The sequence below is a fragment of the Canis aureus genome, chromosome 28 (genome assembly GCF_053574225.1).
Source record: "Canis aureus isolate CA01 chromosome 28, VMU_Caureus_v.1.0, whole genome shotgun sequence".
Taxonomy (NCBI): Eukaryota; Metazoa; Chordata; class Mammalia; order Carnivora; family Canidae; genus Canis; species Canis aureus.
The window spans coordinates 27,760,309-27,787,535 of NC_135638.1; the positions used below are offsets into that span (position 1 = coordinate 27,760,309).

The 27,227-nt window shown below is 36.1% G+C and overlaps 1 long non-coding RNA gene across 7 annotated transcripts in view; it reads right to left on the minus strand.

Annotated features, from left to right (window-relative positions):
- Nucleotides 1-27,227, minus strand: part of LOC144300580 (uncharacterized) — a 47,193-nt gene that overhangs the window by 17,062 nt on the left and 2,904 nt on the right. For 3 of the 7 annotated variants that reach the window (XR_013367311.1, XR_013367310.1, XR_013367313.1), the window contains exons 2-6: nt 26,795-26,889; nt 25,544-25,664; nt 11,513-11,626; nt 10,861-10,970; nt 9,700-9,892 (exon numbers count right to left, since the gene is read on the minus strand). This is a non-coding gene — a long non-coding RNA (uncharacterized LOC144300580). Of the gene's footprint in view, nt 1-9,443; nt 9,542-9,699; nt 9,993-10,860; nt 10,971-11,512; nt 11,627-25,543; nt 25,665-26,794; nt 26,890-27,227 lie in introns of all 7 variants that reach the window. The other 4 variants (XR_013367312.1, XR_013367309.1, XR_013367314.1 and 1 more) reach the window with 3 other exon arrangements.

Genomic DNA, 27,227 nt, shown 5'->3' on the forward strand with positions numbered 1-27,227 from the left:
TTTTTCTTGGGCATTTGAAAAAGAATTACATTCACATGTAATGTGAAAGTGATGACTGATATTATCATTATTAAAACCCTCAGAAATGGGACCCCTGGGTGGCTCAGTGGTTGAGCATCTGCCTTTGGCTCAGGGTGTAGTCCCGCGATCCTGGGATTGAGTCCCATATTGGGCTTCCTGCATGGAGCCTGCTTTTCCCTCTGCCTCTGTCTCTGCTTTTCTCTCTGCGTCTCTCATGAATAAATAAATAAAATCTTAAAGAATAAAAACACAAACCTCTGGAACTGAAGTAGGTTTTTTTTTTTTTAAGATTTATTTTAGAGAAAGAAAGAGAAAGAGAGAGAGCAAGGGGGAGGGGCTAAAGAGAGAGAGAGAGAATTCTCAAGCAGATGCCCTACTGAGTGTGGAGCCTGACATGAAGCTCCATCCCAGGAGCTGAGATCATGACCTGAGCTGAAACCAAGACTAAACTGCTAAATCAACTTACCACCCAGGCACCTCTGGAATTGAAGTTTTGAGGGATTTTCTTTTGAAAATTACCATGAGATACAAATATCAGATTTATATAATATTTGTAGATATGAACTAGACAGTATGTATATTAAATATAAAAAGAAGTAAACACCACCATCACCATAATTTTCATGTAACTAGATGCATGAATTACAGGATTCTCACTAGATGTTACTTCACTGTAGTCTGGTGGTTAAGTTTCAACCTAGATCAATTTTTTGTGAATTCTTTAGCAATTAATTTTATATGAATTCCGATGATGCTATTGGCATTTTTCTAAGATTTGTGAAGGACAAAAATAATAAATATAGCCCCTTTCCTCAACCAACTACTGGCCCATTCAGTGGCCTGTATAGATTGTTTTTAAAGCAATTAATTGGGCAGCCCAGGTGGCTCAGCAGTTTAGCTCTGCCTTTAGCCCACATCAGGCTCCATGCATGGAATGGAGCCTGCTTCTCCCTCTGCCTGTGTCTGTCTGTCTGTCTCTCTCTCTCTCTCTCTCTCATGAATAAATAAATTAAATTTTTTTTTAAAAAGCAATTAATTCTTCTAGGAGTTTTACATTTTCATGTCTAATGTTTAAGTCTTTAATCCATTTTGAGTTGATTTTCTCTGTGTATGGTAAGAGATAATGATCTAATTTTATTTTGTATGTAGATATTCAGTTTTCCCAACATCATTTGTTGAAGATACTGTCCTTTCCTCATTGTATGGTCTTGGTACCCTTATCAAAGATGATTTGACCAAACACAGAAAGATTTATTCTGGGCTCTCTATTCTGTTCCATTGGTCTGGATGTGTGTCTTTATGTTAATGTCACACTGTTTCGATTACTGTAGTTTTGTAACATAGTTTGAAATCAAGAACTATCAATGCATCCAGTTTTGATCCTTCTCAAGATCATTTTGGCTATTTGGGGTCTTTGTGACATTATACACAAAAATAGGCTCAAAATGGATAAAAGACTTAACTGTAAGAATCAAAACTAAAATTCCTAGTAGAAAACATAAAAGAAAATCCTCATGACATTGGTCCTGGAAGTGAATTCATGGGTGTAACACCAAAGCCACAAGCAACAAAAGCAAAGTAGAGAAGAAGAACTACTTCAAGCTAAAAAGTTTCTGTACAGCAAAGGAAATATCAGCAGAATGAAAAAGCAACCTATGGAATGGGAGAAAATATTTGCAAACCATGTGTCAGATAAGGGATAAATTTCCAAAATATATAAAGAACTCCTATAATTCAATAGCAAAACCAAAGCCAAAACCAAAACCCAATACATCAATTAAAAAATAACAGTTTTAAAAAGCACTTGAATAGACATATCTCCAAAGAAGATATACAAATGGTGAATGAGTGTATGAAAGGATGCCAAAATCACTCATCATCAGAAAAATGCAAATCAAAACTACAAAGATATATCACCTCAGACCTATTAGGATGGTTACTATTGGAAGGAAAAACATGACAAGCATTGGCAAGAATGTAAAGAAATTGATGGGATTGCAAGTATTGTGGCTGCTATAGAAAGCAATATGGAGATTCCTCAGGAAGTTAAAACCAGAATTACTGTATGATCCAGCAAACCCACTTCTGAGTATTTATCCAAAATAATCAAAATCAGGATCTCTAAGAGATATTAGCTCTCCCATATTCATTATAGCACTATTCACAATAGCCAAGATTTGGAAACAACCTAAATATCCATCAGTGGATGAATGTGAGCTAGATATAGATATATAATTATTCAGTCTTTAAAAAAGAAATCCTATAATCTGTGACAATATGGATGAACCTTGAGGACATTATACTAAATGAAATAAGTTAGTTACAGAAGGAAAAATACTGTACAATTCAACTTATATCACGTGTCTGAAATAGTCAAGTGGTGGTTTTCAGGCACAAGGAGAAAAGGGAAATAAAACAGTTGCCAATTAGTGGGTATAAAGTTTCAATAATGTAAGTTGGATAAGTTCTGGAGATATGCACATGTGCCTATAGTTAACGATATTGTATTACACACTAAAAAAAATCTGTTAAGACGGTAGATATATTGTGTTTTTACCACAATAAAATTTTCTAAAAACTTAGACAGTAATGTAGTAATAATACAAATAATATTTATTAAATGTTTGCCAAGTATCAAACACACACTATATGTTGTGCTTTTCCTTGGGTGTCTCATATAATCTTATAAGATCATTCATGGAAGATTTCATCGTGTCCACTGGTTTTTGGTTATATAACATGGTCAAGGTTGCACAATTAATATTGGGTCCCAAACCTTTTTAACTTTATAGTCTGTGTAGTTGATTATACTACTCTATTCTATATTCCTAATGAAGACACTATTTGATATCTTATCAGATATTTTAAAGTCTTCATGTAAAACAATCCAAGTTAGGAACAAATGAAACACATTTTATTTCTGTGCTGAGGTAACATCTCCCTCATTTCATTAATGTACTTAGTGAATATTTGTTGAATGAATTATTGTGTGGATCCATTTTTTTTTAGTTAAAGGAATTACACTAAAATTTTGAATTTAGAAAATTATTTTATGTCATTTTCTCATATGTTAAGAGATTGGGGGGACAAAAACATAATTTTCATAATGTTCCACTCACTTTATTAAATTTTGGTAAAGTTTACATAATATAAATTTATCATTTTAGCCATTTTTAAGTGTATAGTTCAATGGCATTAAGTACATTCACATTGCTGTGCACCCATCCCCACCATCCATCTCTAGGACTTCATTATCTTCCCAAACTGAAATTCTGTATCCATTAATCTATTTACTTCTAAAGAAAACCACATTTGGAAGTATTTACATTGTTTCAGTATTTTTCAAGCACCCATTTAGCATGTCATTACTAAGAAATTTGTTAGAATTTGTCTTATAAAAGGACAGAAAAAGTTTATCCTTAAAATGTCTTTAACTTTTTTGCCAGCTGATAAACTGAACTTAATTCTCAAACTTGGCATCATTGGAAGTGCAAATTAATCAGCTGAATGAAGTAGCCACAAACTGAAAAATTTGACAATGCCGGATAATGAATGTTGAACATCAAAGTTTGGTTTTATAGAGATAGAAAAACTGAGATCCAGAGAGCTGGAGAGACTACCCCCAATTTGATAGCTGATGAGCAAAACTAAATCTCATATTCTAGAACTAGAATGCAGAGCTAAAAAAAAAAGATGATGGGCACAATTTACAAATTATTGTGTTAGGGACAGAACCTAGATGATTACAAGTGTGAGAAGGACCTTTCCAAAGTAGTCTATTCATCAGGGGAACCTGATCCATCTGTGACTTCCTATATTCTTATATCCAGATATAACAAAAGATTTAGGAGGCCAATATCTGGGAGAAAAGTGTACATATGTTTGTGTGTTGGTAGTAAACATTATGGGGCAACCACTTGTTCAAAATCTGCCCTCAAAAACCTTTCAGTAGATCAGTGGTGTGTTGCATGGACCTTGTGTCCTGCAGCAATAGTACAACTAGCAAACACAACTAGTGAGTGTCTCTAATTGTAGAATATTGGAAATAGGTAAATGCTATTAGCCAGGATTTGGGGATCTGAAAAATTTGGAGAAATTATCATGCAAATAAAATTGATTTGTTTGTTTGTTTTTTTTTAAAGATTTTATTTATTTGTTCATGAGAGACACAGAAAGAGAGAAGCAGAGACATAGGCAGAGGGAGAAGCAGGCCCCTGAAGGGAGAGCCTGATGTGGGACTTGATCCTGGTACCACAGAACTATGCCCTGAGCTGAAGGCAGATGCTCAACAACTGAGCCACCCAGGCGCCACTGTTTGTTTTTAACTGTTGAGCTTCTCAATATCTTTCATGTTAGTATGTACTGGAAACTTTATAACAGGTATAATAAGAAACATTTCCTAAACATGCATGACCATGAAGCCAGCTTTCTTTGGGAGCATCTTTAGGAACTAATCTTCCAAGAAATACTTTGGGAAATCCTAATCTATTCTAATAACTATGTCATAAAAGGAGCCATGATAAACTTATTTATCACACTACCACTTAGTTTTGTGTCTATAACCACTTTAACTACATTAAATATTTAATCCAAGATAAGTAGAAATCACTGCTTATCTTGAGACAAAAATACAGTAACAGCAAATAAGATGTTATTGCTTGTTAGAATTTGACATTTTGATAACTGGCCTGCCTGCATATTTTGATTAATTAGTAGGTAGGCTACCTTGGCTACCTAGCGTAAGAAAATATCTGAACTTCAAGGGACTTAAGCAGGAAGGATGTATTACTCTGTATAATAAGAAGCAAGTGGTGGGGGGATCCCTGGGTGGCCCAGCAGTTTGGCGCCTGCCTTTGGCCCAGGGCGCAATCCTGGAGACCTGGGATCGAGTCCCACGTCGGGCTCCCGGTGCATGGAGCCTGCTTCTCCCTCTGCCTGTGTCTCTGCACCTCTCTCTCTCTCTGTGACTATCATAAATAAATAAAAATTTTAAAAAAAATTTAAAAAATAAAAAAATAAAAAAATAAAAGAAGCAAGTGGTGGAGTGGCTCTGTGGCTCACTAAACAGAAAGGACTAAGTCTCTCACCATCCTTCAGGTCCACCATCCTTCAGGTCCACCATCCTTAGTGTGACAGTGATGTTGCTACTGATTCAAATTTATATCACATCTTCACAGCCATGTCAAATATGGAGCTAAATTTCTCTCGGAACTCTGCACTCTATCCACACCCCCCTCACTCAGCAGACCTCCCTTGCAGGTCCTTTGGGCCAGAATGGGCCACATAGCCAGGCCCTAACTACAGGGGAAATAGAAAAAGTGAGTATCTGGACTTTTAGGCTCCATCCTAGGTGCTACCTCTGCCAGAAAGAAAGGTTAAGAAGATGATTGTGTCCTGCATGTGTTTTTCACTTTCATATTTAACTATTATTTTGCTGCGGCTATGTGGCTAGGTTTCTACTGGCCAAAAATTCTTTGTTCAGTAATTTAAAATGAAATTAAATGCTGAAATACTTCGGAGCAACTGTGAATACAGATTTATTTCAGAAAATGTGAGTATTGTAGAAGGATTCTCTTGATATGCCTGAATCCTTTAATTATCACCAGAGTTTTTTTTCTTTTTATTCTTCACTAGTCTACTTTAAATTAAAGGCTTTCTAGCACGATTATAGATCTCAATTTCAAAGACTATTGTTTATAGAAAAAAAATGAGGACTCATCAAGTATTGGCTCTTTCTTCCCTTGTCCTGTTCCAGTTTTTGATTCACATATCCTTTGCATTTTATATTCCTAGCTAGGCTCCTGGATTCTATTTTACTCATGATAGTCCAGAAGATTGCTGCCTTCTCTTCTCCTCAATCATAGGAGATCAATGGAGACAGGGAGGACTGATCATAGGTGTCAGCAATCATGTGACTAGTTTTGTTGCTGTGTGTTTGCTTGCTTGCTTTTTTTTAGCCCAGCTTGGAATACATAGATGAAAAATGTGGGGATTGCAGGATAGAAGCCAGTTCCTGGGTCTCCCCCACTCTCAATTTCATTTACTTTTCTTCATATCTCCTGGCAGTTAAGCCAGAGTAGAAAAGGCAGCATAGCAAGAAGATTAGGTTAAGTGTATTTGGAGTATGATCAGATTGGTTTGTGAATCTGATAGGAGGTAAAACCCATGCATGTGGCATGTGTGAAATTGCCATTGACTAAGTGCCATGGGAGACTAAGCTATTTGAGGTGTCAGTGGAAGAAATACTGACGATCCCTGAAGACCCACGACTCATTTTCAAGTATTTTAATTAGTAACTTGGAAGGGGGGAGAAAGCACATTTGACAGCAAGTTGTGTGTAGAATAATATGGCACTTTAATGTATGAATGAAATGAAATTTTATTATAAAAATCCCATTTATTCAGGCAGTATTTATAGAATGTGTACTTGTGAGAAGCATTCTGTTTCAGTGAAATAAGTCAGAGTCCCTACCCTCTGGTTCATGGTATAACAGAGGCAAAATATTTTTTAGCAAAAAAATTATAAAGCAGATGGTGAAAATTACTTGTTGAACTGAAATTTATTGAGCACCTGCTATGTGTCAGGTACTGGCTTAGGCCTTAAAGATAGAGAAGTGATAAAGACCTTGCTCTCATGAAGCTAATATTCAAGAAGGCTATATAAAAAATATTAACGAAGAGCCTAAAGGTTAGAGTGATCACATCATCTGCTTGGGGGAATCCAAGCAGGTTACCTATAGATAGGAGGTGATGTATGATCTGGATCTTAAAGAATGTGGAAGAATTTCCAAGTAGAGAAGTAGGGAAGAGTCATTCTACACAGGGTAGTAATGATCATATGTCAAATAAAATGACTTCATTAATTCATTTGTTCATTTTTCAATAACATTTATTAAATATCTATCATATCCTAGAAAATGTGAGTTTGGTGATGACTAGATAATTTATAGTTAAATAGTTTACTAGAGGAATTCACAGAACAATTTGATGTGGCTGAAATATATGAAAATGTGGACCAGATAGATCCTGGCCCTTGCCTGATGAAGGAATTTGAATTATATTCTATAGATGTTGTAAGGCTGTAAAAGGCTGAATATGGGAACAAGACACCAAGATTTACCCTTAGGAGGGTAACTCTGGCAGTACAAAAAGTGAACTAAGGATGGAGGAATGTCTCATGGGAGTTAGGGCACTCTCCTAAGAGGGGAGATGAGGGCTTGAAATAGAGCAGTGATACTATTAATTCCGTACATTTAAAAAACTCTCTCTTCATTCAACAAATATTTATCCAAGGCTTTATTCCTAGTACTCTCCTAGGTACTAGAAATCTAGCAGTGACTAAAACACATTCCTTGCCCTCCAGGAGCTTACATTCTAGTTGAGGGAAAATAACATAAAGAAATGAAAATAAATAAGGAAATGTATAATATGTCAGACAGTGATGGGAAAATAATAAAGCAGGATAAGGATTATATGGAAAATCAGTGCTGGGTTAAGGTAGTGGTTCATTATTTTGTAAGAAGAGACAGGGGAAGCTTGTTGATAAGGTGACTTTTTAGCAGAGACCTAAAATAATTTATAGAGGTGTTTGGAGTGAACATGCCAAATAAAGGAAACATAAAAGGCAAAAGCCATGAGATAGATGCATGCCTCGGAATTCTGAAGAAAATCAAATAGATTATTGTGGCTAGGGAAAAGTGAGTGATGTAAGAGGGTGGTAGTGGAGAGGCAGACTGTGTTTGGCTCATTGTAAGGACTTTGGTTTTTGGTGAGAGTGGGAAGGGGAGCCATGGAGATATTTTATCAGATGACCTAAAACTTTCCTGGATGCATAATATAGACTAGAATGTAGAAGCAAGGAAATAATGAATAGTTCAATGCAATCCCAGTGATAGATGGTAGTGGCTTTGACCAGGTGGTCAGATTCTGGATCTAGTCTGATATGACTGGGTATAAAACAGACATACTATACTAATGGATTTGATTTGGATGTGAAAGCAACAAAGGAATTAAAGGTAGCTGCAAGGTTTTGCATCTGAGAAATTAGAATTTCCATTTGAAGAATGGAATTTGCTTGATGGAAACTATGGAGGAACAGGTCTACAGCCACATCAGGAATTCTGCTTTAGACATACTGAGTTTGAGATGCCTACTAGATGCCCAAATGGAGATGTTAAACAAGCAATTGAATATAGAATGCTGGTGGCAAGTAAGAGGTGAGAAAATGGAAATTTAGAAGTCACTAGCATATAGATCGTATTTTAAAACAGAAGACTAGATAATGTCACCGAGGTAGTGGTGTAGGTAGGGAAGTAAGAAGGTTCAAAGTCACAGAACTGGAGTAATCAAATGTTCAGAAGTTGGAGAGATTAGCAGTGATGATACAGGAGAGATTGAGGAGTGTCTTGAGAGCATGGTATCTTAATAGCCAAGTGCAGAGTGTTCAGAGAAATAGGGAATGTGATGAAGCTACAGATGGGTTGAGAAGGATTAAGACTGAAAATGGGCCATTAGATTTAGCATCAGAAAGGTGACCTCAATAAGAACTATTTTAGTGGAATGTATCATTCTACCAAACATGAGAGTCATTTGTTCAAGACAAATTTGAAGGTTGATAGCAGAGTCTGTGATTATAGATGACATTTTGAGGACATTTACTATAAAGAGAAGCAGAAATATAGTTTGACAGTTGGAAGGTCAAGGGTGAGATTTTTTGTTGTTTATTTGCTTATTTTTAAAGACTGGGAATCATGTAATATCCAGAGTAAAGACAAATAGTGTAGTAAGACTCACAAATCATTCGAAGATAGATTCAATAAGATTTGGTGACTTCTTTGCATATGGTTGGGAATAAAGAAGTAATTAAAGAATATGCCTGTATTTCCACTTTGGGAAACATAAATAGTAATATTTTAAGCTTTGTAATTTGAGAACATATATTTTCTGATTTGTCCTGAACCTTTATGTTTTGACAGAAATGTCTGATGATAATATTCCATGAGAGTTAAGGATGGTAACAATAACAGGCATAAGAGTAATGGTAGTGTACTTAACGTTCATTGAATTCCCCTCTCCAACAATACAATATGTACTATTATTAACCCTATTTTACAGACGGAGAGACTGACACCTATGAGGATGAAACTTTCCAAAGGTGTCCAAGCTTGCTAATGTCAAATCCAGCTGTGCTAGTAAGAAAGTACAATTCCAGGGCCTGATCCTGGAGACCCGGGATCCAGTCCCACATCGGGTTCCCTGCATGGAACCTGCTTCTCCCTCTGCCTGTGTCTCTGCCCCTCTCTCTCTCTCTCTCTCTCTGTCTCTCATGAATAAGTAAATAAAATCTTAAAAAAAAAAAAAAGAATCATTCTAGTTTTCTTCTATCACTTTTATGTCTTCATTAGAAAAACGGCAATTCTTACTGGGGCTTAACTGGAGATCCTTGGAATGACTTCAGGTCTGTGTGGTCATACTGATATTTCCCTACATCCCACTACCAAGAAGATATCTGTGTTTCTAACTGGAAAAGAAAGGTAAAATATTAATTTGAGCCTGCATTTTAAGGTACACTTGAATATGTGTGCAAGCATGCACACACACACACACACACACACACACAAACACATTTCATGTCACTGGAACCCATTATCAACCAAAATATCTTTCATGGTTATATACCTAGTTCTTTCCACGTTCTGTAGATGTTTAGGTTTGCAGCTTTCCATTCTCCATGTGTTCCCAATTCTCTTCCTTAATGCCGTTCCGGGAATGAGGTGAACTCAAGTAGTTTGTGGAGATTTTAAGTTATATTTCCCATCCCTGCATATATGCCTCAATTCTATTGCCGTTTTCAGATATTACACACATGTGTCTGCATTGGAAATTGGATAAGAAGGTAGTTCATATACTTTTACACATGGATTCCTTCCTTTATCTGGGTTTTTCACCTTAGGGGTGTGAGCACAAAGAGCCTGTGCAAGAAGTGACAGTAGTTATTGAAGACATGACTGTTAGTTCTAATGATAACCCCATTACTCATTGTCTATGTGACTTTGACCAACTTAGTTAACCTTTCCCGAGTGGAAGCACACAATTATACTATTATTTTCCTATACCTGCTGAAATCTTTTGATTTAGAGTTTAAGAATAATGTAGTATATTTTGTCAATTTGTTATTTTCATCAATTATTTTTAATGTGTTAATTACATATAAATACATTGTAAACAGATGTGAAATATTCTACTGCTGCCCAGCTGTCATTTTTAAGTGGTAAGTCATCTGGGATGACATCTGCACTGGCAGGATTTTTTGCAGGGGAGTAACAAACAGATATCAGTGCAAATCTAGTAGAATTAGTATTTTCTCCTACATGTATTTTGTATTTTGTTAAAGTTAACTCTTGAGACTAATTATGTGCTTAATAGACATTCAGACTTTCAACTGCATGTAAATATTTGAAAGGGGAAGAAACGAAGAAAAGAAGAGAGCTGAGCAAGCAGTCATGCTTGATATATCAGGGTTATCATTCTGTTTTGGGGAGACGCAATTATATGGAAAGCAAATCGAGAAGTTGTCAGGAAATGCTAAAGGACATTGAAGTTCACATATACACATATTCATACTTGTTCATAATCATCTCATGTATATGAAAGAAAAAAAATCCCCATTCCTGCAGCCTCAGCCCCTAAGATACATTTTCTTTTTGTGATTCTGTCCCCCATCAAGCTACTCTTGCTGTTCATTTTGACAAAATTGCATTTGTATGAAAAAGTGTAGCCCTTGGGGAAAGGAAGTAAGGAAAAAAGCACAGAGTATGATGTGCTTCATGTGCTACCTACCTCTAAGATTTTCTTGGGCCACAGAAAATAATTAGCTTCATCTCGTCATAATTCATTAGAAAAGAAACCACATACCGAAGTAGTGTCAAATCTTCTTATAGGCCAGATTACTATAAAACAATAGTTAAGGAGACCTTTAGGGTTTATCTAACACTCTTAATAATACATCCTTTTGAAAGTTTCTCCTCCTTAGTTATTTCTAGGCCACCCAGTCTGCTCTTTGGAGTCTTCTTCTTCCATTCAACTATGAATTATGTCTTCCCTCAAGGACTGTGTCCCCTAGCACTCTGTTCTTTTACATTCTTTATGCTTTCTCTGGTGACCTTTTCCAACCCCTAGTAAGGTATATCCATCCAGCCCAAATCTCAGCTAAGATTTATTTATCTATCTACCTGCTTAGCAACCAAAACTTAGAGTTAATTATATTGTTCAAAAAGCTGCTTTTCCTATGAGATTTATTTTGTGGATATCCCCCAACAACCACCCTGTCACTCAAGGCTAGAAGTTGAGGAGGCATCTTTAACTCTTCTCTCTTCCACTTCTAATCAGTCATGATGCTCTTTAGGTTCTGCCTTCATGATATCTGCCCCTCTTTTATTTTCCATGCCCTTCCCTACTGCCTTAGTTTTGGCTCAAATAATTAATTTCTTGCCTTGGTCATTCCACTATTGTCCTCTGATCCATTCGTTGTGATACCACAGGAGTAATCTTTCCAACATGTGAGACAGTATCACGTTACCCTCTGGTTAAATCCTTCATTTGTTTCCTTGACCATCCAAGAAAAAAAACAAAATTAAGACATTTTGCTTAGCATACTAGATAGTGAATAATCTGCCTTCTGATCTTACTTTCTTCTACCCATCCACACCCTTTCTTTAGTCTAGCCATATCTGTTTGTGAACTGTCCTCTGAATGTATCATGCCATACTGTCTTCTAGAAATGCTTCTCCTCTTCCTTTTTTACTCAACTTAACTCTAGATCACATTTAAAATTTCAGATTAGGGGGATCCCTGGGTGGCTCAGCGGTTTAAAACCTGCCTCCGGCCCAGGGCATAATCCTGGAGTCCTGGGATCGAGTCCCACATCAGGCTCCTTGCGTAGAGCCTGCTTCTCCCTCTGCCTGTGTCTCTGTCTCAGTCTCTGTCTCTGTGTGTGTGTGTGTGTCTCTTGCGAATAAATAAATAAAATCTTTAAAAATAAATAAAATTTCAGATTAGGGCAGCCCTGGTGGCTCAGCAGTTTAGCGCTGCCTTCAGCCCTGGGTGTGATCCTGGAGACTCAGGATCGAGTCCCATGTCAGGCTCCCAGCATTGAGCCTGTTTCTCCCTCTGCCTGTGCCTCTCTACCTCTCTCTCTCTCCCTGTGTCTCAAATGAATAAATAAAACCTTAAAAATAAATAAATAAATAAATAAATAAATAAATAAATAAATAAATATAAAATTTCAGCTTATATCATATGTTCTTGAAAGCTTCTAATGGTTAAGAGTTTTTCTCAAGATTGGATAGAAAATCTAGCAAAAGAAGATATGCTTGGAAGCAGTTTTCTGTTAATTCAGCAAACATGTATTGAGCATCTATTGTGAGGTCTTAAAATTGAATGATATATGCTTCATGCCTTCAAACAATTGACAGCTTAGTGAAGCAGACAGAGAAGAAAATCAACAGGAAGCATTGTAGTCCAGTGTTTAAGAGCATGATCTATGGAGACAGAAGACTTAAAATCAAAAGCTGGGTATACCTCTCCTAGCTTTGTGAACTTGGAAAAGTCACCTAAACTGTCAACTATGTTTTCTTCTGTGTTTATATCAGAATAAAAATTATCTATCAGGGTTCCCTGGGTGGCTCAGCGGTTTGGTGCCTGCCTTTGGCCCAGGGCGTGATCCTGGAGTCCCGGGATTGAGTCCTGCATCGGGCTCCTGGCATGGAGCCTGCTTCTCCCTCTGCCTGTGTCTCTGCCTCTCTCTCTCTATGTCTATCATGAATAAACAAACAAATAAATAAATAAATAAATAAATATTTAAAAAATAATTTATCAGAAAGTGCTATTGTGAACATTAGATTAAAAGAGATTATGAATCTAACTCATAATACATGATCTCCCTATATGATGGTAGGGAAGATGTTGATCATGACAAACTGTAGTGCTCTAGGATAAGAGTGTTAACCAAATATGAAAGAGGATCTAATGAAAGTACGGATAACAGGCACCTTATTTTTGAAGGCTAAGGAAAGCTTTTAGTTACTTAAATCTCATCACTGTTAAAAATCTAATTGAGTCATGAGAATTAAGTGAAACAATGTGTGTGAAAGTACCTTCAAAAAACCCGGCACATTTTATATTTTGAGTGAATATTAATTAAATTTGGAGTTTACTTTTTGATTTTTTTTCCCCTCTCCATATTGTTCTATTACATAACTTGCTGGGATTCCCAATGACAGTCAACTAGGGTATTAAAAGTCACTCATGAAATATTTAGCACTCAAAAACACTAGAAACCCTTAACTGATATGAAATCAGAAAAGTTTCCACATTCACAGGAATTCAATATGTACATATCTTATCCATGCCACAAACAAACTTGTGAATTCCTTCATGCAATCAACACTTACTGAGAGCCAAGTGGGCATGATGTTGGATATTTGTCACAGGACTGAGGTGTCATCATAGAGAAGGATGTCTACAAAGACCTGGAATAATTACATGTCTGTCTTTGACTCTATAACTTTTATATACGTTATATGTAAGTGTTTTATATATATATATATATATATATATATATATATATATATATAATCTTTATCTAACATATATCTACAACTTTGCATCTATAACTGTCACTGAGAGAAACCCTATATAAGGTCTTTACACAAACTTTGAAATTTCAAGTATTCTTACACTGATGAGCCTGTGTACTGAACAATATTACTACAGGAGTCCTGGGCAATACCACATAGCATTGTCACTCCATAGAACACTGAAGAAATGTAGACATTCAAAGAAAGGGCTGTTGCTGCAGCCTTAAGTCCCTGTGCATTAGAGGGATTTAATCAATATATCCTGAAATAAAGGAAACCAACACTATTTAGATCAATCATCCTAGCACTTCCTCACTTCACCTTATTTTTCAAAAAAATTACACTTGAACAACATTATAATACATTCTTGAACTGTTGTATAGCTCTGGATCACAATGTGATCCCTATTCTGGGTATGATACTCTGTCTCAGATATGGTTGCATTAAAACTGCAAATTTTGTTGCACATTATTTCAACACAGGCTTGCATTAATTTATTAATTGAACCACTTCTTGTGAAGCAGTTATCCTATATCTTTTCCTGTGTTCAAGTTTAGGAATATGTTGATGTAAATACTCTCCCTATTTGTGCTCTCAAGTGCCTCACAGCCTAGTGGAACAATCAAGTTAGTAGAAATACTGCAAATTACATAGTGATCCCAGTAATAAAGGGTTAACAAAGTACTAAGGAATCCCAAAGGTTGAAGGCAGTAACTCTGCTTAGGGCAAATTCCAAGATGCCATCCTGTATCTTGGAGGTTGATTTGAAGGATTAATGGAAATACATCACGTAAATATGTGTGATAGGACATTCCTAGCATTGGAAATAAGAAATACCAAGGTTTGAGATCATAGAACAGCCTGCTATGTTTGGAGAAGTTTATTTGGGCTGGAGAGCAGTCTATACCTGGGAGGATGGTTTAAAAATTGAGTCTAGAGATCAGAGGCAAGGGCTAGATTATGGAGAGCTCTGGATACAGTTTAGGGTTTGGATTACACTCATTCTCTACAGGCTGTGGAAGACTGAAAGAGCAGACAGTGGTGTTTGAGAGACCTATGATCATGATCTTAATGGTGTATTATAGAGTCTGAACTGGAGAGAACAGAGGGAGGGACATGGGAGATATATAACCCAGATTTCATCTGCAGATCTTTTTGCCTTAGATTTTAATTGAAATTACTTTGTTCCACACTCAATCCCATTTTTACCTCTGGTGGAAGTTCAAATCCCTCCCCAAGACTTTGAGGGGATGGAAAGGAGTCTTATGCCTCCCTGACTTTCCTATCTCTTTAGACTGCATGACCAAATTTTTTTCAGGCCCAAGTATTCACAAATATAATGAGCTTAATTCAAGTTTTTTTCTTAAGGGTGCTATCTTAATCACTTTACTCGCTGCTCTTCTCTCTCTTCTTTCTATTGCCATTTTTCATTCCTTATGTCTGGCTTGTCCAAGCAGTGATGTAAGTTTCTTATTCAGAGTCAGTCAGCTCTCTCCATTTACTCAAAATTCTTTCCTCAAATATTTGTTGAGCTGCTTTCAGTGCTGTGGTTTGAAATCTGTGCTGGGCAAAGAATAGTGAATAAAAGTATACTCTATCTCCGCCCTTGTGGAGCTTACAATCTGTGAAGAGGAGAGTTTAATAAAATAATCACATAGCTACTTGGATTATTGTAAGTGAAAAGCGCTGCTAAGGAAAAAGACACTGTCCTATGAGCAGGGCCAGAAGAAGTTCCCCTGGGGACATTAGAGCTGAAATCTAAGGGGTGAGGAGAGAACTAGGTAATGGGTTCATCAGGCAAGAAGCACCTTTTTCAGAGGATGGATCAGCTACATACAACCTAAGCCCCGTGGTGGAAGGTGCTTGCTGAAAAGGAAAAAGCCAACACAGAACTAGCATCTACTTGCAAATTGCTAACTCTCAAATCAAGCTGTTCATTAAACAAGTGACTTAGTGTGCCCAGCTTTGCAGTGCTTATTGAAAGGTTTGATATCAATCTCTTCTCAAAGGGATTCCCTAGGCTTCTTAGAAAAAATAGCTCATTCTTCCCCTTAGGGAGGGCTGGCCTGGATAAGATACACCAAACTCAAAAGGATTTTTCAACATATATTTACTAAGCACCCTTTGTGTGCTGAGTCTATCTTTCTAGATGTTGGGGGCAAGATGAATAAAAAAAATGTTCAGTTTTCTGGATGGTAATAAGTACTAAGGAAAAGAAAAAATACAAGAAAAAATGTGTGGAGTTTCAAGGTAAGGAGTTAGGTATTACAAAGGGTAGTCAGAAGAGGACTCTACAAAGGTAACTTTTGAATAAAGACTTGAAAGAAACATTGGAGCCAGCTAGCCATGTGTCCATCTGAGGAGAAAGTAGTTTAGACAGGGAAGGGAACAGGTACACAGGCCTGGAGGCAGGAGGGTACCTGGGGAAAAGAGAGTTGCTAAGAGAACCGAGGTGTTAGGGGGGTGACAACCCAGTTGAGAGGGGTGTCAACTGTCCATAGTGCCTGGTTTGTTGTCTTACAAACTGTGGCTCTTCTCTAGGAAAGATGGAGATCCTGGAAGGTTCTGAACCTGAGGAGAGACTTGATCTGAATTACATTTCAAGAGGACCTCTTTGTCTATGTCCCTCTGGAGGACCACAACTGTACACAATATATAACTGAGAAGGGTCCCTTGAAGTATACTCCAGTGGGACTTTCTGTCTTCATTTGCACTGAGAACAATTAGATTCCTTTTCACTAAATAAGAAGAAAAATCAATCTCTGGAAGGGACCTGGCTGCTTCATAATGTGGCAGGACTAAGAGCCCCTCAGAACATTTTGAGGCAGGAGTGGCTGGTATTTATAGTAAACTCCTTTCTCAGGGATTGATTTTGCCAATGCCCATATAAACAGTTAGTGAATGAATGAATGAAAAAGTAAAAGAATGAAGACAAAGCAAGCTCATTGAATAGGTTTGCCCAAAGCTAAAAGATTTGTCCAAACTACAGAAGCTAAACTAGAAGGAACTAAGTTCCTGGTTCTTTCTGTTATCAGTCATTTCCCATCCCATCCCATCCCATGGTTGTTTCTGTGATGGAGCTTGAGCAGTGAATACTAACCATTAATTCCATAAATCAGTAACACTGGTAATTTCCTACTTAGCTAATTATCAGTGTTAGTGATTCTTTTGCTTCTAAGATGGAGAAAGGGAGAGATATTTTCTGATGAGGCACTTAACATGATGGAAAAATGGCAGAAGGTAGTTGAATGGAAGGAAAGGCTTCATTAAATTCTGGCTCAGAAATCTGCATCCTTATAAGGCACCATTTCTTGGGTTCACTTGTGCTAAAGGAAAACATGCTCCTAAATTTGTGTCTGGTGACTCTTAATCATTCTAGATAAATCCATCACAGTGGACCTCCCTCTTCTGACTCTGTCCAGCATAGAGCCTCAAAAGTTTTCATCCTTGTTTTATAATATTTTGAATATGCCTGAACGCAGGGGATACATTTGAGCACTGGAGGTGGATTGAATTTTCAACATAGAGAATCATCTCCTGAATTATGTATTATATAATGAAGTGCACTCTTGGTGTAATTAAAGTTCCTTAATTCACAGATATATGTCACTTTTCACGTCATTGAACACTCAAGGGTCTCTAAATGAACTAAAAGTAGGAGGTTGTGATTTTCTTTACAACTGTAGTTTTCATTGGCCTTTATGAGAAAGCTAGTCTGACAAGGTATTCAAGGGACTCCTGCAAATGTGAAAAGTTGCCTATTGTTGATAAAGAAATTTCAGAAATCACATTAGGCATGTCATGAGGCTGAGAAAAGGAAAACCAGTGTATTAAATCAATGCTTAATAAAAATTACCTTCTAATTCAGTTGATAAAACTCTCGACCTTCATAATAGGAGATAACATTTTTAATCTTCAAAAAGTGAATAGATAACCAAAGTTTTAATCCTTCCTAAAACAGTGACATATTAATTTTACTATCAAAATGTATATTCAACATTATAATTAAATGTTTGTTTTTAGTTATGTGTCACATAAATCAATTTTGTTTGCTCTTTTAATTAATGATTGATTATTTTTATATCAGCATGATTGATTTTTAAAACCACTGTGAATAATAAGGTAGTTTCATGATAAAAATGAAGGTGAAGTATGAAGATAAGAAAAAGTAATTTATCCCAAACAGATACTTATACTTTTAAGCATAGTAATCCTCAAAAGTGACCATTGTGGGGTCTGATAAAGCTTTGGATCACCAAAGTTCCAATGGATTCATATCTAATTCTAAATTTTGCCATAATATTGGAAAAACTCTTTTGATAGACCTCCCAGTTGTCAAAAGAATAGCATTATTATTGCCTTCCACTGTGTTCTTTTTTGTGTATAGGGGTGTAGAAAAGATTTTTTTCTTGAAATGTTTTTTTGAGAGTTCTTAAAATCATGCATTTATTTATTCAAGATTTATGGAACCCCTACTATATGCCAGATGTGGACAGATGCTAGGGACATCAAGATAAATATAACTCAGTCATTGCCCCAGTTAGCTCACCATCTAGTTAGAGAAGTAGACAAAAAAAGAATCCTGCAAAATGACAGGAATGCTGGTAAGGGAGGAGAGAGCAGCTCTTGCTGGAATCATGGAGGACTTCAAAAAGAGCTTCAAGAAGGAGCTTTAAGATGTCTTGAGTTGGGATCCCTGGGTGGCGCAGCGGTTTGGCGCCTGCCTTTGGCCCAGGGCGCGATCCTGGAGACCCGGGATCGAATCCCACATCAGGCTCCCGGTGCATGGAGCCTGCTTCTCCCTCTGCCTGTGTCTCTGCCTCTCTCTCTCTCTCTCTGTGACTATCATAAATAAATAAAAATTAAAAAAAAAAAAAAAGATGTCTTGAGTTGTCTTTAAGGGCATATAGGAATTAACCAGGCAATCCAGGGGAAGAAGGATACAAGGCGGAAGGGCATTTTGGGTATAAGGAAGAACTCGTTAAATTAGGGCATTGGGTTTTATACCTGCAAAAAGCACGTGAGGTCTGTGTTCCCTAATTCACAGGTGATGAAACTGAGGGTCAGAGAGGTGAAGTGCTTTGCTCCACTTCCTCTCTCCTCTTTTCCCTGGACAGCTCCTATTCATTCTTCTGGCCTCAATTTAAATGTCACTTTGCTACTGGCAACATTCCAGAATACCTCTGAGCTAAGTAGCTGCCCCTGCTCTGGGCCCTGTGGCACTTTTGTCTGGCCCCCCACCCCCACCCCACCCATAAGTACATCTCCTTCGTTGAAATTGATTTTGGGTACGTTAGTCTTTCTGCTGCACTGAAAACTCTGTGAAGGCAGAAGTATTGTTCGCCATTGGCACTCTAGGATTTAGCAGATATCTGCTTAATTAATTGATTAATTAAAATCACACACCAGTCTCTGTTATCTCGACCTTCATCCTGAAAATTCCTGGAATGCCCTTTTTCTGCTTATCACTGAAATAAAATATCTAGAAAAGTTGGATTGAGTCACCACCAGGCAGGGTTGTACTGTTAAATAGACCACAAAGTACCGATTAGCATAACTTCTTCAAATGGCGGAAATAATATGTATCATTTACATGTAATTCCATATAAGGCAATTTTCATTAACTGAATGGTAGCTCTAATATTGAAGTCAAAATCCTAATGGATGGCAGAAGACCTGTTTTACGATTGATTATGCAGGTCCCTTTCTATCTGCCAAGTCTACAATTCTCTTGCAAACCGAGTTTTAATTGTTGTGAATCATTCCTCTCACAATAACCTATGGGTGGCAAAAAGAACCAAGGGCATTAAGAAAATAAATGCAGGATTCCTGGAGTTAAGTAAACTGGAAAACTTGTCTAGGGCCATTTGGAGAATTATTCCTATATGAAGTAAATAAAGCTTCTGAAAAGGGAGTTTTAAACAATTAATAAGTAGTTGTGTTGAAAATAAAAGTAATCAGTAGTTTTTTAAAAATCTCCTGTCATACAAATGTGAAGCCATAAATACACATTTAAATAAAATTGAAGGCATAGTCTTAAGTGATTATGGTACTAGGACAATTTTATTTTGGTAAAATAGACAAGTTTATCTTCTTTTCTTGCCTCTGAAAGATGAATGTCCCTGAGGCCCTATCTTTAATCCTTCATGAAGTCTTTTTAAAATTTCTATTGAAATGATGGTCAAAAAACATCTTTGGCCCCAATCTCTGACTCTTTCCTGGATAAATTCCTGATACCTCAAATGCATCAAGTTCAAAACCGAATTAAAATGCTTAACAGTTTTTTGTTAAACAAATAGTTTCCTTTTCCAAAACAGTTTCTCCTGTTGACATCTCTGCTTTTGTAAAGGGAATAATTATTCTAATAATTACCAAACTTTGAATTAATTCTAGAACATTTTGTCATCCTTTCATCACCTCACCATATTATCAAGCTTTGTTGATTGCTCTCTTGAAATGTCTCTTGACCTGTTCCTTCCATTAATACTTCTACCATTATTTAAACACTCTTGCTTCCTGGGTAATGTGCACACCTCTTGTCAGGTTTCCTCCCATCCTGAATAGAAGTGCTACATTAATCCTCTGAAAGCGAAGTTCTAATCATGTCTCTCTTTCTTTTGTGTTGCAACCTTCGTTTGCTTCACCTTGCACGGTGGATGTAATAAAATCTCCTCAATAGCTTTTTCAGGGACGTTCACATACTGACCACAGTCTACTTTGCAACATCATCTGCCACGTTCTGCTGTTATGGATCTTAAACACCAGTTAAACTAGCTTATCCACTATTTTCAAATATACATGACCCTGCCACAGTGCTTGCTAAGTTATCCCAGTCTACTCTGGCATATCAGAATCCTGCTATGTTCGACGTTATTTCCTCTGGGATGTTTTTCTTGGATGTCTCTCCCTTCCATGATAATTGCTATTAAATATCAAGTGTGTGCATCACTGAGAAGGTGTTTTACAGAAACTACTTTAATTCTTAGAGTAATACCGTACTATACTTACAACTTTGCTATTTCACAGTTTATTTAGCTAATGGGGAAACAGTTGCTGGGTATTTAATATAGGACATTCACAATGTTACTTACAGGGAATGGAAAACCTTTGCAATCATGGTATTTGCCCTAAACTAAAACTTAGATTGAATGTCTTGGCTAAAATCAGTAAGTGTCAGAACTCAGCATTTCCCTACTTGCTTGGTTGTCTCTCTACTTGATTGACACATTTTAGAATGTATGGATGTAGCAGGGAGTGGGGTGGATATTGAGGGGTAGTTGGGATAGTTGAAGGAGTTAAAAAAAAAAGCTTCCCAGGTGTTTCTGATAGTTCACTCTCCTAGTTGGCAGCCACTATATTTAAAAACTTAGAGCAAAGTTCCCACATTATTCTCTAGGTAATTGATTTATATATTTAGCACATATTACCTGATTATAGTTTTTTTGTTGTTGTTGTTTCTTTAAGGAGTAAGGAAAGTCACACTGATTAATTGAATATGAATATTTCTCTAGGTACTTTATGTACATTATCTCCTCATTCTCAGAACAGTTACCTCAGAGAGGCATTTTTATCATGATTTTACATGCAAAAAGACAGATACCCGGCTGGCAAGGGCCAGAGATGGAATCTGAATGCAGTCTGTGTGTTCCCAGAGTCCTTTTCTCTCTACTGTACCATGCAGTCTCTCTGTCTGTATTAGAACATAGCCTCCTTAAGGAGAAAGACCCTATTTTTCCTCTTATCCCCTACAGCACTTAACACAATGCCTTACACAGAACATGCTCTCTACATATATTTGTCTAAGGAATGAAGAACCAAAGCAAACCAGGAAACATTTCTTTGTTAAGGGAAATCAAATGAGCATCAATGTATAAAGCCCTTGAAGAATAAATAAGCCATCAGAAATTATAATGTCAGACACATTATTACATTTCACAGTTTTTCACAATTTGCACATTCCTATTGATCCATGAAATAATTTAATTACATAGATTATTGCATTATGATATAGTTTGGTATTGCCATTCTCCCCAGCATGTTGTTGGAGGGAGATAAATTCTTTCTCAGAAAAGAAATATATTACAGAAGAGTCTAAATAAAGATGAAAGGACTTACATTCAACTCTTCCATCCCCAGGATAGTACAGGCTAGTTCCCTCCAGCATATTTTAATGATTTTCCCTACCAGTATTCCAAGCAAAGGAGCTTCAATTATTTCTCAAGGAACAGTATGGAGAAATTAAGATATTTTAATGGAAAACTATTCTGACTCTTTTTTTTTTTTTTTGAGGGGGAAAACATATCCTGACAGTTGTCCTCATTAGAACTCTGAAGGAAATCAGAAACTTAAAAATGATTGTCAAACACATTCATATTCACCTTTCAGTAAATGTAAATAGTATAATTAGTTTTTTTAAAAGACATTCTAAATCTTTACTAAATTAGGTCTCTTCAGACATATACAGTTGTTACATCCCTTTACTATCAAAATATCCTGTTTTGTTTAGTTTTTAATATTTAAAGCCTTTTCATATTTAATTTTATTCTCATTTGAGGCTCATAGGGCTGCTTGTCAGTCTTCCTGGTTTCAATTTACAGAAACATGATCAGGTTACTTCAGCTAATGGGCATTGTAGAGATCAACAGGGAAATGAAAAAGAAACCATCTTAACAATCTTGTAGACAGAAGTCAGAGAACCTAGATTTCAAAATCTCCATAGTTGATTTAATGTACTTTTGACAATAAACTGAAAGCAAGTTTTTTCTCCCTTCTTGATAGTAGTGGTTGGGGTTGGTAGACATCTATTTATGCTTATCTCAATGTCTCTGCCTCTGGAAGATGTACTCTCTTCTCTATTTTAAACTTCATGGTTCCTGCTGACTCATGATTTCTATTGATTCATGGATTTAGCTTACAGGCTTTTCTCTCTCTCTCTCTCTCTCTCTCTCTGTGTGTGTGTGTGTGTTTGTTTTGTTTTTTATATCAGTCAGTCCTATTACCTGCATGTATTTCTGTGTCCATGAATGTTGGACCAATCTATTTGTGTTGATTTCATGTCAGGCCTTCATGTCTAGCACAAAGTCCCAAGGGTAAAGAAATTGTTTCTAGCTCTTTGTGCAGAAAGGGGTTATTGGTATGTCTGGTGCTGTGTGTGCACTCTCCAGTAGAGACTGGTATTATCTGGATATGACAAGTATAGAAATGAAATCTCAGAAAAGTTGCATGATTTGTTTATATCCATGCACCTACTGGAGGCGGACTCAGAATCAGAGCACAGTTTTCCTGAATCTTTTTTTTTTAGAGGGGGGGAGAGGTACAGGGAGAGAGGGAGAGAGAGAATCTTAAGCAGGCTCTTAGGGTTGTTGCAAGATGAAATGAAACAATATACTACTGTTAGCACAGTAGTAAGGGGCTAATGACATAACTATTGTTATTAGGTTCTGTAGTATCTAAAGTATTTGAGCATTTGCATCTTGTAATTTACTTGCCTTTTTGCAAAAATTATCCTCCATATTCTTCTTTTCAGTTTCTCATGTATGTTCCTCTTAAAAATTCTTCTCCCATTTCTAAAACTTCTTTCTGATTATTCATCAGTGATGATAGTAAGGATGAAGTTGAGGAGGATGATGATAGCTAAGATTTATTGAGCAGTAATATGCTAAGCACCTATATTATATCATTGCATTTTTAAATAACATCCCTTTATTAGGTATACTTTTATTACTCCATTTATAGATGAGGAAACGTAGCCTCAGGAAGATTAAGTCAAAAGCACTATAAGGCCTAGGTCTGTCTGACTTCCAACAAATAGGTTTTAATCAGGACACTTGCTGAGACCTTCCTTTATTCTTTTTGTTAATGGAATCTGTTCTTCATGAGGCCCATAATCACCCAATCATTGTATAACATCACCACAGATACACAGTGCTTATTCCAAGAGGGTGTATTTGACTGCTGCCTGGCCAATTAATCCTTCTCTTGTTTTATTATTTATTTATCTATTCATTCATTTTTTTAACACAGACCCAGGAGGCAATAGTCCTTATTTTTCTGATTACTGTAAGCTTTGAGGATATTAAACCCAAAAGGTGCAAATGGATATGTTTCTAGTATTGAGGATAAACCAGAGAATGAATTGACAGCAGAAGAAGTAGAGTAGAATGAGGGAGGATGTCCTAATGGTTTCATATACCTGGTTTCTGTTGTTCCTAAGGTAACTGTGCCCTACTTTTAACTACTTTGAGTAGGACTATATTTGGTTAGACAAAGCATTCAGCATTTTTTTTTAAAAGCTAGTTCAACTTGTTAGCAAAGCATGTGACTAATAAAATACTATGCCTGCTAAAGTAAGGAGAACCAGAGTATGGGACTATCTAATTAATAAAATGAGAAAAATAATTACAATAAAAAAGAATCAAGAAGAGATTAAAATTAGAGATATAGAAAAGATTTCAAGAAAAATTTTAAACTGTACTATAGAAAATGATTATTAAATAATAATGAATTTTAGGAATTAAAACTGTATGATTTTATAAATGGATGGGATAAATTCATAACAAGGTTATGAGTTCATTTCCAGATTTCACATCTGGCTGATCCTAAGCTTCAGATTTTATTTATCCATTTGTTCATTCACTAATTCATTTATTTACATTTAATTATGTTTATTTACTTATCATTTACCAGCTAGTATTTATATGTAATGGCATTTTGGCTTTTCTGCTAACTAAACTACAAAAACAAATATGACAGTGTCATGTTCTGCTTGGAATCAACAATCTAGTGAAGGGAACAGATAATTATAATACAACCTGCTAGTCCTGTAGAAAAGGTAGTACAATGGGAGCAACAAGGACCAAGAGATTCTATTGAAATACCATGTCAAGCATTACTATTGTGAGCATGACATGAAAAATAAAAATCATAAATGCAATTAGAGTTAATAAATTTGACTCTATAAAAATAACAAGGTTGAAGGCAAACAACATTCTGAAAAAATGTTTACCACACAAATGGCTAGTTTACATGACATACAAAGAGTTTTCACATGATAAGAAACTAACAATAAAATAGGCAAAAGGTCTAAATAAGGCTCTTCAAAGAAAAAGGAAATATAAATGCCAATAAACACATACAAAAAAGACTGATGCTACACATAATAGAAAAACACAAATTAAGACAACAATAGTTTTCAAATATTAGGTTGGCAAAGATTAAAATATTTGAATATCAATTCTTTCTTGATGAAGATATGAATGTGAAAGAGAAAGTTTCACATAATTTGGGCCACTAATTCAAGCTTTTTGGAGGCTAATTGGGAAAAAAGATATTAAACTCAGAGATACAACCCAACAAATATTTTACATTTGACTCAGCATGTATTTAAATTCAAAGACTATAATTACAATGCCATAAGTAATAGTAAATTATTGGAACCAACATAAATGTATCTATTAGCAAAGAATTGATAAATTCCAGGTAAAAAGTAGTATACAACACTCATATATACATAGGAATGTCTGCATGAACATCAAATACGTACAGAAATATTTTTAGTAGCCACTTTTAAGGAGTGGATGGTGATATGGGCAGAATGGAAAATCTTAATTTCTACTTAGACAAAGGTGCACAATTTTGTACCAAATATACCACTTTAAATAAAAATTCTTCAAAAAAAAGGAGGCAAAATATGATTTTCCATGAAGATTGTGTCACTTTGGCTTTCTTTCAGCAAAAATCAAAGTTATTTAAATAGAAAAAGTCAATCTTCCAAGTGAACAAGAAGTTGGTTTTAAGATAGAAGTGGGGAGATTGTGTACAGAGAATGGATGATGAAGAACAAAAACAACCCAGGAAACAGAAGAGAAATAGAGGAAAACAATCACCTTAGATCCCAGGGCTTTGAAATTCCAGAGTGCTATTGATGGTTTAAGCCTTCATCATTTGCAAATCTCTTGTGGTTTTGATCTATGTATTTTTTTCCTAGGATCTTTTCTCCAAAGATTGCTTTAATATTTAAACAGAAAAAAATGTTATCTTTATCAAATCTCACATAAAAATTCTTCTGCCTTGATTTTCTACACTACAAAAGAGAGTGTTTGGAATTACAGAGAGAACCAATTTACCAGTTCATCTAATCATTCCCTTCTTCCCTCTTCTATACCACAGTCCTTATCATTTGGGCTCCTCTATTTCTAAATGACTTAAACAATGAAGCTCCTATTTCTCTTGTAGGAACAAACTACCAGATAATAGATCTAATTTTCTGGAAATGTTCGTGATGTCAGGCTAAAATACATGGGTCTGATTCATTCCACTTTTCTTCATAATATTTGTAACTTCTCTGACCATAATTCTTTTCATGTTCTTCGGATATTTTTGAATGGATGTTTCATTTTTCTTCTGCTTGTGCCATCATTTCTTGCTTTAACTAATATTTTTTGCTAATTGAATTGAGACTGTAACATTATATAAACCATAATGCATTTTTTAGAAAAACTAAATGCTAAATTAATTAATTTTATCGCGCATAACAACATCAGAAAAAAATGTTTGATTCTAAAGCCAATTCCTACACTAGCATTTTTCCTAGTAATACCTTGCTTTTGATTCAGGGTAGTTGAGAAGGAAAGGTTCTCTGCATTCTGACACAAGCTTTAAAATTCATGGCCATTTCTCATACCTAAAAAGCATTTTGTGGGCTGTACAAGAGAGAAGGGGGGATGGGAGGCTGTCTCAATAGGTTCTGCATTAGCTCATTAAATACTAAAATACCATTTCTATTTTACATAATTTAACATGGCAAACTATAAAAAAGGTGAAACTAGCAACCCCTAGGCATGCGTTTTAAAACATCCTCATTTAGATGCTAATTTTGATTCTAAGTGTATGACTGGCTTAAAAAAAGCCATTAACAACGGGCCAGATTACTTAAAAGGGATTATTAGGCAAATATGTGAGGGTGTTCTGATACCAAGTGGCCCCTTTTATGACCGACTACAACTACCCTAAATAAAAAGGATTAAAGTATTTGTTTTAAAATAAAAGAGAAAAATCATACAATAGATTTGAAAAAAAAAGGAAAGTAGATAATAATCATCCCAAACATAAATCATGCAGCTAAAAAATAAGCTTACCTTTCCCCTAGTGCTAGAGGTAGTTAGGTTACTGTGACGTCTATAACGTTTAGAAATACCAGGCACGGGTTGACTGGACATAATGGCGAAGTGAACTAAAAAAAAAAAGAAAAATCTGTTTAATAACAATCTCCTACCCTGACTTTTGTGTTATTAAAATCCACCATGACAGAAAAACTGAAACAAGGAAAATAATAGACAAGAGGGAGAGCATGCTATCTCCAGCTGAGACTTAACTCATGACTGGCCAAAATGGTTCAATAATGACATTAAAATGAAACCTCTCAGACAAAAGAGATATATGCCCATCTATTATACTCCATAAACCAATGAGTGGTAGAGGATAGGTGGGTGGTTCTGTAAGTCCATCACGACGGAAGAGTGCTGGACTGGCCGAACTCATACAAATTTCACAGTGAAAGGAGGACAGAGG